We start from the raw sequence: 13412 nt of genomic DNA, 5'->3' as shown, positions 1-13412 counted from the left end.
CTCATTTCCAAATGGGCAATTCTGTTATATTCTGCTATTTTCTCTTCTGTCTTATATACTGAGTGTGTTGGGGTGGTTTACATTTATCATTTAGCCTCTAGGGTATCAAACTATGAATTGCTATATACAGATCACATTGATAGATATCTGTATGACCTTGAGATCTTGGTCTTGGAGCTGGGTGCAAAAACAGGGGCATAATTTTGGGTTGTCTATGACTGTAGAGGGAATGACTTAGTTTTTGAAAGTATGTAGTATAGTTGCATTGTGTTAGGTAGGGATATTACTGAAATTGAACAAATGCAAAGAAGGATGTGTATAGAAAATGAGAAGCCAAGGGGTGGGTTGTTGGGTGTATTTGTTATTTTTGCCTTCAAGTATCAATTTCTTCCTCTTATGATAATAGCTCCCTGATTTTCTTTTGGAGAAACAGTGTCTTCACAACCGAGATTGTGTGGTTTATCCCTTTCCCTTGATCACAGTGGTTGATTCAGAGATAGGCAAGTGACTCAGACTAGGAGCCCAAGCGATGAGATCGGATTCCAGAACGTTTGAGAATCTCCTGGGAGAGAAGAGTTCCCTTTGCACTGATGCTGTTAGACTATAGGATATAAATCTGTAGCCGTTGGGTGCTCTCTTGCCATTACATAGGAAGTATCCACCTAAATGTAGCCATTCAAGATGAAAACAAAGCAGGAAAAAAAAGAGAGACCAAGTTTGATGTTCTAATCTAAGCTCTCATGGCAATTACCCTCCTGTATGTTTTAGTTGCACGGACCCCACAAATCTCATATTTTGCTTGAGATCACATGAGTTGGGTTTCTGAAACTTTCAACTGAGAATCTTGTAATTGCGACCAGCTATGGGAAATGCACAAACACTTCCGTGTGTTTTGCATATATTTGGTGTCATGCAACTTTTAACTAAATGAAAGGAGAGTGGCTTTTACTGAAATGCCTAAGTTGCAGGCATTAACCCAGTAGGGGAAGACCTAGTTGAGTATATTCTTTCATTTCCTTGCTTTGGCATCCAAGGCTTGGGAGCAGTCCATATCAGGAATTCATTGCTCAGGTCCACATAGCTTGTTTTCCCCTCCTCCCAAGTGAAGAGCATCAGACCTTCCACAGTCAGGGTGTGTCCTTGTGAATTTCCAGCTGAGCCAGCTCACTGATGCATGGATGCCACAATGATGACAGTATTTTCTGCTCTACACGCACATGTAACAGCAGTGTGTTCTACCCAGGAAATGGGGGTGGAGGCAGTAGCTTTGTGGGCCATCACCCTTGGGCCTAGGATAGCATGGAATATAGCAAGATCTGTGGTGTTCAAGGGTCAGGGATGTGTATTAGATTCAGTCTGAGTCACAAGGAGGTGAAACAGTGAGATTAGGGAAGGATGGAATCCTGGGAGTACGAATGGAAGGAGCCAAAAGCTGAGGAGATGGGGGTATCAGAATAAGATCCAGGAAATACAGAATAAGAGTTAGAAACTGGCCAGGCAGAGGAGCCAGGAGACAGAGATGCTCTAAGGAGGCACTGGACAGGCCCGCCATACACTGGAGAATGGAGTTTGTGCTGCTTGAGGGTGTGTTGAAGGGTTTGCCTGAGCTATGTGCTACCACTAAAGTATCACCATGCCTGGTGAGCTCTGCGGGGTTCTCTCTCATCCTCTGCTTCAGCTGGGCACTGTGTCACATGTATGTGCTCTAGATCAGAGACCAGAATGGGAGCACAGCACATTCACTTAACTACAGTTACATTTGCTGGTTTTTTCTATTACAAATGTATGAATTTTATCCTCCTACAAAACTTCAAGTCAAAACTCCTCCTCAGCATCTGGCTAACCAGGCCAAAAGTAGGTGCTTTCTAGGGTCTGAATGTTGGTGTCCTCCCAAATTCATATTTGAAACTGAATCCCCAATGTGATCGTATTAAGAAGTTGGGTCTTTTGGGAAGTGATTAAGCCACGAGGGCAAACTAATGAACCATGAATGGGATTAGTGCCCTCGTAAAAGACTGAAGGGAGCCTTTTTCCCCCTTTGTGCATGTGAGGACACAGCAACAAATTACCATCTGTGAAGCAGAGAGCTCCCACCAGACACCAGAGCTGCTCGTGCCTGATCTTGGACTTCATGCCTCTGGAATGGTGAGAAATAGATTTCTTTTTTGGGGGTGGGAGAGCAGATTCACTTTATTTATTTATTTATTTTTTGCAATGCAGCATGTATTTGGAGGCTTTAGGTCTCAGTATTACAAATTATCTCCATTGGGAAATAAATTTTTGTTGTTTATAAGCTACCTAGTCTAAGGCATTTTGTTATAGCAGCCTGTATTTGGTCATTCTTTCATTGCTACAAAGAAACACCTGAGACTGGGTAATTTATAACAGGTTTAACTGGCCCATGGTTCTGCAGGCTGTACAGGAGGCATAGCGATGGCTTCTGCTTCCGGGGAGGCCTCTAGAAGCTTCCAATTATGGTGGAAGGCAAAGCGTGAGCCTACACATAACATGGTGAAAGAAGGAGCAAGAGAGAAGCGGAGAGGGGGCCACACACTTCTAAACAACCAGGTCTCATGAGAACTCACTCACTATCACGAGGAAGCACTAAGCCATTCATGAGGGCTCCAGCCCCATGACCCAATCACCTCCCATCAGGCCCGCCTCCAACATTGGGGATTATATTTCAACCTCAGATTTGGCGGGTACAAATATCCGACAATGTCACAGCCGAAACAGACTAAGACAGGGCTGAAAAAACTTGATGAGCGTGAGTGCTCACTGTGTGTATATGCAAAGTGTGTGGGGGACAGGTGCTTGGGGGGACATGAAGATGAACCCTGCACAGATCTTGCATACCAGGGGCTTGTACTGCTGAGGGAGGCATCACAGGGGCTCTAGCCTGCTGTCAATCCTGTGCCCTACTGACATTGTAAATAACCGCATTTATCACCCATCTGTTCAAGGAATTGTGTGAGCCACTAAGGTAATTTTTTAATTCCAGAAAGAGAGAAAATACTGTTTCTTACTGCAGGAAACTTTATTTTCTTCACTTCACAAAAGCACCAGTGAAACGGCTGTTGAATAAAATTGTGAACTTTGCCTGATGGGTGTCACTAAGGCAGCAGATCCTAAAACGGGCTGGCGTGTGCTTATATCAGGCTGTTTGATGAACACTTTGCTACCAGTTACTCCACTCTGTATTTATAGCACAACATGATTTTACTAAAACCCTACGATGGAATCTTATGCAGAATTTTATGCAAAGTAGTTTCTAAAAAGACTTTTAAAGTCATGGAAAATTGGCTTGGATACAATGTTAGGCAATAAAAACAGGACACATATATAGAGTTTGTAAAAAAAAATATATTTGAGATGATGGATATCCTAATTACCCTGATCTAATCACTGTACATTAGATGCATCAAAACAATAGTATGTGCCCAATAAATATATAATTATGTGTCAATTACAAATATAAAAGTATCAAAATTATATATGTGTATGCATATACATATATCTATATCTATACAATAATAATACTTCTTTTAAAGTATGTCTGAATAGCTGGATCTGTATCTGTATATGTACACACACATAAGAGTTCAAGGAAAATCCTGGGCTGGGTGCAGTGGCTCATGCCTGTAATTCCAGCACTTTGGGAAGCTGAGGTAAGAGGATTGCTTGAGGCCAGGAGTTCAAGACCAGAGTGGGCAACATGGCAGGACCCCCATCTCTATAAAAAATACAAAAAATTAGCCAGGTCTGGTGGCACATGCCTGTAGTTTGAGCTACTTGGGAAGCTGAGGTGTAAGGATTGATTGAGCCTGGGAGGTCAAGGCTGCAGTATGCTATGATCATGTCACTGCACTCCAGCCTGGGTGACAGTGCAAGGCTCTGTCTCTAAAACAATAAAATAAAATTAACAAAATGCCTATTTTTTGAAATTTTATTTACTTATTTATTTATGTATTTTTAAGAGACAAGATCTTATTATATTGTACAGGTTGGAGTGCAGTGGTGTGATCATGGCTCACTGTAGCCTTAACCTCCTGAGCTCAAAGGATCCTCCTCCCTTAGCCACCTGAGTAGCTGGTACCATGGTGGGCATCACCACACCTAGAAAATTAAAAAAATTTTTTTAGAGAGTTGGGGGTCTCGCTTTGTTGCTCATGCTGGTCTTGAACTCCTGGCTTCAAGTGATCCACCTCAGCCTCCTGGAGTGCTGGGATTACAGGCATGAGCCACGGCAGCTGGCCAATGCCTGGTGCTAATAGTAGTTAACATTTAGGTCATAGAGTTACAGGCAATTTGGATTTTCTTCCTTTGTATTTTCAAATTTTCTATAATGATTATGTGTTGTTTTTCTACATGATTATATTTTATGGTCACAATATAAAGACAAATTCATTTTTAAAAAGAATTACCTGAAACCTATGAACAATAATAATGTATTTGACAATGTCCCATGTGGAGCATATCACAAATATCCTGCATTTTAGAGACTACCCAACTTGCGCGTGGTCATTTAGGAAGCTAATGGTGGGATTAAGAATTGAATTTGGAGAATGTTGAGGTTCTTTGCTGTCTTCCTGAGAGCCCTTGCCCACGTGCCTATGGTAGGCAGACTGCTGGCATCACTATTTCATGGCCTGTGTACCATTTGGGGGAAGAGGAGATGGACACTGTGAGGGCGAGTCGGCCGGGGCAGCCTCCCCCAGGCAGCTCTCACTGCTCCCACTGGAAATGAGAAAGCAGGGTGAGTCATAGGTCAGGTGGCCTCCTGCATCTTGGTTTCCAGCTTGTTTAAGTTTGTAAGTTCAGAGCAGCTGTTCAGCTTTGTTCTTACTTTGTTTGTGTAACACTGGTATCCAGTCATCCATTGGCACAGAGACACAGTTTCCACTTTGATACAATCTATGTCAGCCTGGCAGTTAATTTATTTAGCAGCATCTTAAATTTTTTTTTTTTTGCATAAAATCCAGTTCCTGCAGGATATTTATCAGCATCTTTGCAAGAGAGGATGAATTCAAAATAAAGTACAAGAGAAGAAACATTCAGGTATGAGCAGTGGAGGGATGCATAATTATATTATTCCATCTTACCAGGCCGGGGGTTTTGATGTGACACAAGGATGCTATCAAAGTAGTCAATATTAGCAAAAAGAGAGGGCTGTTTTGGACATGTGCTGCTCTGAATGACCAGAAGGACCTATAGCCTCCTCTAGATTCACACACAACCCTAGTGAACTTATGCTGCCCCTTCCAGGTGAAACTCGAATGCTAATGGGGGCAGTTGGTAGGATAGGACATATGAGGTGGGGAGGCAGAGAGGGAAGGTTATTTTCCAGTGCTCATGTGAGTGGGAACTGATAAGGGACTCCATGGGGAAAATGAAGAAACGCTTTGTATATTCCTCTGAACTCTAGTTAGGCCTAACCTGCTAAAAGTCAGACTTTGTTTCTGACAACGGGCTGTACCTTCATGCCCTTGTAGGTGTAATGGACATAATGAGGGGTTAGAGACTTTGTCCTGAATTTTTACAGCTGATGTAGGCATGGGAACCAAGACTTTTTGGCCAACATGGACCCGAAGATCCATGGAGGGGAGCCAGCTTGGTATTGCTGAGCGCTTGCTTTGTACTGGCATTGCTGAGCGCCTGCTGTTTGCTGCCCTTACATCATGCTGTGGAGGCATGGAAAACAGTCTGCCTTCTGGGGCAGGAGAGGGCTGCACTTCTGGGAAGTCTGGAACCTGGGCAAAGCTTCACCAAACGCATGCTCTGCAGTTCCCTGGGTCCCAAGGTAAGGTCGTTTCCAGGAGGAATGCTGGAGGGGACTAGAGAATATGCTGTAAATCTTGTTTGTGTAAATCATCATGTAGTATTATATTTTGTTTGTGCAGTTTCCATGTGCCTCCATTCAGGAATTATTTCTCAATTATTTATTATGTACAGAGTAAATTAAGTCCCATTAGTCAAGTCTCAAATTGCATTTGGCTGTTCCATTGTAATTACTCCTAGGTTATCATTATCAATATTAACTAAAATTTGTGTGTTCTAGGCTTTAGAGCTTAGGAACCACTTTCATGCACAGTATTACATTTAATACAGCAAGCCTGTGAAGTGGGGATTAGTATCCACACTTTACAGATGAAAGGAGTGAGGCTGAGACACATCCAAAACTACACAGCTCTCAAGATGCTGAGCTGGAATTTTGAACCCTACATTTCTTTTTTTTTCTTTTTTTTTAAATGGAGTCTTGCTCTGTCGCCAGACTGGAGTGCAGTGGCATGATCTTGGCTCACTGCAACCTCTGCCTGCTGGGTTCAAGTGGTTCTCCTGCCTCAGCCTCCCAAGTAGTTGGGATTACAGGCACCTGCCACCATGTGCGGCTAATTTTTGTATTTTTAGTAGAGACGGGGTTTCACCATGTTGGCCAGGATGGTCGCGATCTCCTGACCTTGTGATCCACCTGCCTCGGCCTCCCAAAGTGCTAGGATTATAGGCGTGAGCCACTGTGTGGCCTAAACCCTACATTTCTTACTGTAAACCCAGCATTATTTCCATCACATCATTCCATGACTCTCCTTTTTTGCCCCCTAGGATAAAATAAAGCTTTTCCTGGGCTAGCTGAATAGGGCAGACTTCCTAGGCATGGAATTGGGGGATCAGGGTGTAGGGCCTCTCTTCATCTTCCAATTTCCTCTTCCTATCATGTTGATTTGGAGACATCAAGGAGAAAGATTCAGGAATGTGAGAGTGGAGAAAGAGAATAGTGCATTCCAGCTGTAGTCACATCAGTGTCTTCATTTATTTAGTAACCATTAATAAATACCTGCTGTATGCCAAATACTGCCCTAGGCACTGGGGGTACAGTGGGGAAGATGACAGGCATGAACCCTGCCCTCATGAAGCCTGGAACTCTATGGGGAAAACAGGGACTCAGTGAGTCATTAGTCACTCTACTGAATGTTATGAAGAGGTGCACTGTGTACCTTTATATAATACAGGGGTCTAAGATAGGAAGACCCCACCTATGGTGTCTGGAAAGGCTTTCTAGGGAGAGCAGTATTAAAGCTGAGTGTGGAATTAGCGAACTGAAGCTCTAGGTCATAGGGAATGTGGTACTTTTGAAGAGTTGAAAGGCCAAGACAACTGGAATGAGTCAAGGGAGGATTGTAGATCAATGGAGATGTGTTGGAACCAGGTTATGCAGAGAATGAAAGAATTTTAGTCTTTATCCTAAGAGTAACGGGAAGCAATAGAAGGATTTTTAGCAGGGGTGTGACATGATTGGATTTGAATTTCAAAGTATGAATTTAACTGCACTGCGGAGAATATGTGTGTGAGTTCTGGACCCATCTGTGAGACATCCAAGTGACTGAGGTGGGCAGCTGGAGCTCAGGAGAGGGTCTGCAGCACAGAGGCAGATGAGAGACAATTGGCACAAATAAAACAAACGAAGTGGAGGAAGTCTATTTGGGGAGATGGTAGAGAGGCGAGAGAAGGCATTCATTCACTCTATAAACATTTATTGCTCCTGACTGCTGGTGTTCTAGGTACTTGGGTTGAAGAATAAAAAAGACAAAGATTCCTCCATTGTGGGGCCTGTATTCTAGTAAGGAAAGGTAGACAGTGGGGTGGGAGGGAAGTCAGACAATAAGTAACAGATCTATAGTAATAAAGATGTACTTATAAGGTATGGTGCAGAAAGACAAAATAGAGGAGGGTCAGGGGAGTGGGAACTCGGGGCATGGGTGGATTGCAATTTTAAATAGAGCAATCAAGGTAGGTTTTTCCACGAAGGTAAAGGAGAGAGCCACAAATGACCATTTCCCGTGCAAAGGCTCTAGAGAGTGTGAGGAACAGCACAGAGACCCAGTGTCTGGAGCCAGGAGATGAGGTCAGACAGAAAACAGGAGGTCTGGGCACAGAGGGCCTTGTGGGCTTTGGGTTTTAGTCTGAGATGGGGGGAGCCTGTGGAAGGTTTGAAGAAGAAGGGTGGGATGATGTGACAAGTAAGAGGACCACTCTCATAACTGCGTTAGGAACAGACCTTGTCGAGGGCAAAGTGGAAGCAGCACCAGGAGAGGCTCTTGCAGTTATCCAGGTGAGAGGTGATGGCGGCTCCCATCTGGGTGGTGGTACTGGAAGTGGGCAGAAGTGGTTGGATTCTGGGCCTGAGATCTAGCTTGGAGCCCATAGGACAACCAACAGGTATTTATTAACATTTGCTAAATTAAGTGGAATAGAATCTACCTAACATAGTCACAATGTCAGATAATAGAAATATTTTTGTTTTCAAGACCTTTTAAATGATCTAGGAGATAAAACTAAATGGAGTCAAGAATAACTGCAGGAATAATACCATCACCAATTTGCATCTACTAATGCTAAATGCTGTAGTAAAGACTTTATATATATCAGGTTGACTGTTTCGCAGCTTTATGTGGTTCAACTTAATATTATCTAAGTTAACCATTGCAACCACCTTGTGAGTTTAGATTATTCCTATTGTACAGATGAGGACATTGAGGCTCAGGAAGATTCAGTAGAGAAGTGGTGGCAAAGACAATAAAACAAAGGGTATAATGAAGGACTAAATAGTATCATTTATATAATAAATATTATGTGAGTCTATTCAGGAGAAATTTATGTGGGCTGGCATCATTCAGGAAGCTTCAAGGAACAGAGAAACCTGAGTCAGGCTGTGAGAAAAGGTTAGACTTTGTTGATTTGTAGAGGTGGAGAGGAGAATTCCAAATAGAGGAAAATGCTCTGGCAAAGTCATAGAGTTGGGTTACAGATTAAAGTATCAGAGACACCAGCATAGGAAACAGAGCAAGACCATGTCTCTACAAAAATAAAATAAAATAAAATTGGCTGAGAGTAGTGGTGCGCCCTTATATTCCTAGCTACTTGGGAGGTTGAGGTGGGAGGATCGCTTGAGCCTAGGAGTTCAAGATTACAATGAGCTCTGAAGAGTGAGACCCTGTCTCAAAAAAAAAAAAAAAAAAAAAAAAAAATCAGAGAGAGGACAGTCTGGCTGAATTTAGGAGTCTATCTGCTGTATCACTTTTCTAGTACTTTCGTAACAAATCACCACAAATTGGGTGGCTTAAAACAACAGAAACGTAGTATCTCATAGTTCTGGGGGCTGGAAGTCTGCCATCGAGGTGTTAGCAGGGCCATGTTCTCTCTGAAGCCTCGAGGGGAGAATCTGTTGTGTGCCCTTCTCTTAGCTTTTGGTGCTGCTAGTAATCCATGGCTTTTCTTGCCTCATCCAGTTTCTGCCTTGTTATCATGTGGAGCTCTCCCTGCATGTCTGTCCCTGTGTTTCCTCTCCTCTTTTTATAATGACACCTGTCATACTGCATCAAGGCTTGCCCCAATTCAGTCTAACCGCATCTCAACTTGATTACATTGGCAAGTTCCCATTTCCAAATAAGGTCACTTTCACAGGTACTGAGGGTTAAAACTTGAACATAGGCTGGGAGCACATAGGCTGGGAGCAGTGGCTTGCGCCTGTAATCCCAGCATTTTGGGAGGCTGAGGCAGGTGGATCGCTTGAGCCCAGGAGTTTGAGACTAGCCTGGGCAACATGGTGAAACCCCGTCTTTACACAAACTACAAAAATTAGGTGGGCATGGTGTCACATGCTTGTGGTCCCAGCTACTCCAGAGGCTGAGGTGGGATGATTGCTTGAGCCTCGGAGGTTGAGGCTTCAGTGAGCCATGATCATGCCACTGCACTCTAGCCTGGGTGACAGAGCGAGACCATGTCTCAAATAAAACAAAACAACAAAAAACCCTTGAACATATCTTCTTGGGGAACACAATTCAACCATAACATCTGCTAAGCAAATTACTGTGTGTTGAATGAATGTATGAAATGGATGACATGTGATTGGATATGAAGAGTGTAAATGTTTGAGACTACTGAGAGTCTGAAATGTCTGGTGGAGTCTGGAAAATGCTTTACCCAGGATGGTAAAACTTGTTCATCAAAATGCTGGGAGTTGACTTTATAGGGTGAGGAAATGGAGGATTATGGTTTGTAATTTGGGATTTAAGACTTTTAGATCTTTGCCCTCTCCCTCTCCCTCTCCCTCCCCCTCCCCCCACAGTCTCCCTCTCCGTCTCTTTCCACGGTCTCCCTCTGATGCCCAGCCGAGGCTGGACTGTGCTGCCACCATCTCTGCTCACTGCAACCTCCCTGCCTGATTCTCCTGCCTCAGCCTGCCGAGTGCCTGCGATTGCAGGTGCGCGCCACCACGCCTGACTGGTTTTCGTATTTTTTTTTGGTGGAGATGGGGTTTCGCTGTGTTGGCCGGGCTGGTCTCCAGCTCCTAACCGCGAGTGATCTGCCAGCCTCGGCCTCCCGAGATGCCGGGATTGCAGACGGAGTCTCGTTCACTCAGTGCCCAATGTTGCCCAGGCTGGAGTGCAGTGGCGTGATCTCGGCTCGCTACAACCTCCACCTCCCAGCCGCCTGCCTTGGCCTCCCAAAGTGCCGAGATTGCAGCCTCTGCCCGGCCGCCACCCCGTCTGGGAAGTGAGGAGCGTCTCTGCCTGGCCGCCCATCATCTGGGACGTGAGGAGCCCCTCTGCCCAGCCGCCCAGTCTGGGAAGTGAAGAGCACCTCTTCCCGGCTGCCATCCCGTCTGGGAAGTGAGGAGCGTCTCTGCCTGGCCGCCCATCGTCTGGGACGTGAGGAGCCCCTCTGCCCGGCTGCCCGGTCTGGGAAGTGAAGAGCACCTCTTCCCGGCCGCCCATCGTCTGAGATGTGGGGAGCGCCTCTGCCCGGCCGCGACCCCGGCTGGGAGGTGAGGAGCGTCTCTGCCCGGCCGCCCCGTCTGAGAAGTGAGGAGCCCCTCCGCCCGGCAACTGCCCCGTCTGAGAAGTGAGGAGCCCCTCCGCCCGGCAGCCGCCCCGTCTGGGAAGTCAGGAGCATCTCCGCCCGGCAGCCACCCCGTCCGGGAGGGAGGTGGGGGGTCGGCCCCCGCCCGGCCAGCCGCCCCGTCCGGGAGGGAGGTGGGGGGCGCCTCTGCCCAGCCAGCCAACCCGTCCGGGAGGTGGGGGGCGCCTCTGCCCGGCCACCCCTTCTGGGAAGTGAGGAGCCCCTCTGCCCGGCCACCACCCCGTCTGGGAGGTGTACCCAACAGCTCATTGAGAACGGGCCATGATGACGATGGCGGTTTTGTGGAATAGAAAAGGGGGAAAGGTGGGGAAAAGTTAGAGAAATCAGATTGTTGCTGTGTCTGTGTGGAAGGAAGTAGACATGGGAGACTACATTTTGTTCTGTACTAAGAAAAATTCTTCTGCCTTGGGATGCTGTTGATCTATGACCTTACCCCCAACCATGTGCTCTCTGAAACATGTGCTGTGTCCACTCAGGGTTAAATGGATTAAGGGCGGTGCAAGATGTGCTTTGTTAAACAGATGCTTGAAGGCAGCATGCTCCTTAAGAGTCATCACCACTCCCTAATCTCAAGTACCCAGGGACACAAACACTGCGGAAGGCCCCAGGGTCCTCTGCCTAGGAAAACCAGAGACCTTTGTTCACTTGTTTATCTGCTGACCTTCCCTCCACTATTGTCCTATGACCCTGCCAAATCCCCCTCTGCGAGAAACACCCAAGAATGATCAATTAAAAAAAAAAATAAAATAAAATAAAATAAAAGACTTTTAGATCTTCAATCTGTCTATCGATGTCCCCAGATTTTTATCTCTCGATTCTATAAAAAATGACTGTTAAAAATACCAGTTGCCAGCTTGGAACACCCAAGCAGCAAGTCTGTGGTCTTAGAACAGAGATTATTTTTCTTGAGTTAAAGTCTTTGGAAGAAGCAGTAATGGACTCAGCAGAGAAAACATGGAAAAAATCAGTGGTGAGACTAGCATGAACATGGAGTCCTTTTCTATAACAAGAGAGTCTAAACATAGCTGCTATGATCATATATCACCACAGACAGTGTCTTCCACCTGCACCCCCTCAAGTTTTTTACAAACTTGACATTACTTTCCTCACCTTTTCACAGCCGCATTACAGGGGCTGATCCACAATGAACAAGTCCCAGAGGTTGGTCTGTTTTTCCTAAGTACCTCTTGCCAATCCCCCAGTGGCAGGTGCAGGTGCCACCCTGGCAGGTACTCATCAGCTGTAGGCAGTGTGCCTTGCAGATTCAGCCTCTTCAGAAACACCAGGTACTCATAGACACCTACCGGCCTATACTTCCACATCTGTCTGTTCTGGGCTGAATTGTGTCTTCCCCCAAAAAAGATATGTTGAAGTCCTAACCCCCAGCAACTCAGATGGGATGTTATTTGAAAATAAGCACTTCGCAGATTAAGTGAAGTTAAGGTGAGGTCATTAGGGCAGGCCCTAATCCAATAGGACTGATGTCCTCATAAGAAGAGGGGAATCTGGACGTAGACGCAGCAAGGAGAGCATCAAGAGAAGACAGAGACACGCAGGGAGAACTCCATGCCATGACAGAGGAGGGCTGCAGCTGCAGCCAAGGGTGCCAGCAAACACCAGGAGCTAGAAGAAGTGAGGAAGGCTCCTCCCCTGCAGGTTTTAGAGGAAGCATGACCCTGCTGACACCTTGACTTCAGACTTCAGACTGCAAGAGAAAAAGCTTATGTTGTTTCAAACCATCCAACATATAGTAGTTTGTTACAGCATCACTGAGAAACAAACGGACTGTCCCTTTCATCAAAGTTAACGTGTCTGAAGTTTCATTTTCTAATGTTACTGTACTCAACTGAATTGACTTAGCAAATTAATTACTGTGAAGGGATTTACAGCGGCTGATGGCATAACAGGGGTGTGGGGAACTGCATGGTCTGTAGCAGGGACCTTGTCTGGCAGGTCACTGTCAAATGTAGTAACCGAGGAGAGTGGAATGAAGGGACACTACAAAGATGTGAACAGGGGTAAGGGAAGCACCAAGGATGCAAGGGAGGGCTGCTGCCACTGGGGCTGGTAACAGTGGGTGCCATTAAATCCACCTGTAGGCGTGAAGGAGGCAGGGAAAGGGCCTATTCCCAGAGCTGGGGACAGCGGTAGTGTGGCCGCAGGAGATGGCTGCCTAGTGGGATCTGTGGCCTTCTGTAGAGGCATGGGACCGCTGTCACCTGCAGCAAGGCAGGGAGGGAGCTAGAAGATAAACACCTGCTCTTTCTCTTGCCCTCTGGCTCTTTTGTTAACATCCCTTAACCAGAAGCTGGAGGGTAAAGGAACCTGTGGATGTAGTTGTAAAAATCGGCCTCCCTGGGGTGCAAAGCAGAGTGGACAAAATTGGGGTCCCCAGCAGGGATGAGGATGGGAAATGTGTCCTGACAATGTCAGATGGGGCAAGGATCCATCTGTCAGCAGCCTACCCCTCCCCACCTTTGATTTGACTTTCCAAG

At 45.8% G+C, this 13412-nt stretch overlaps 1 protein-coding gene across 3 annotated transcripts in view; it reads left to right on the top strand.

Moving 5' to 3' along the window:
* Window positions 1–13412, top strand: part of CNIH3 (cornichon family AMPA receptor auxiliary protein 3) — a 343860-nt gene that overhangs the window by 88932 nt on the left and 241516 nt on the right. The gene's annotated exons all lie outside the window — the stretch shown is intronic.

Source organism: Pan paniscus, chromosome 1, assembly GCF_029289425.2.
Source record: "Pan paniscus chromosome 1, NHGRI_mPanPan1-v2.0_pri, whole genome shotgun sequence".
Taxonomy (NCBI): Eukaryota; Metazoa; Chordata; class Mammalia; order Primates; family Hominidae; genus Pan; species Pan paniscus.
The sequence above is the reverse complement of the archived record's forward strand: the minus strand, read 5'-3'. Positions and strand labels throughout refer to the sequence as shown.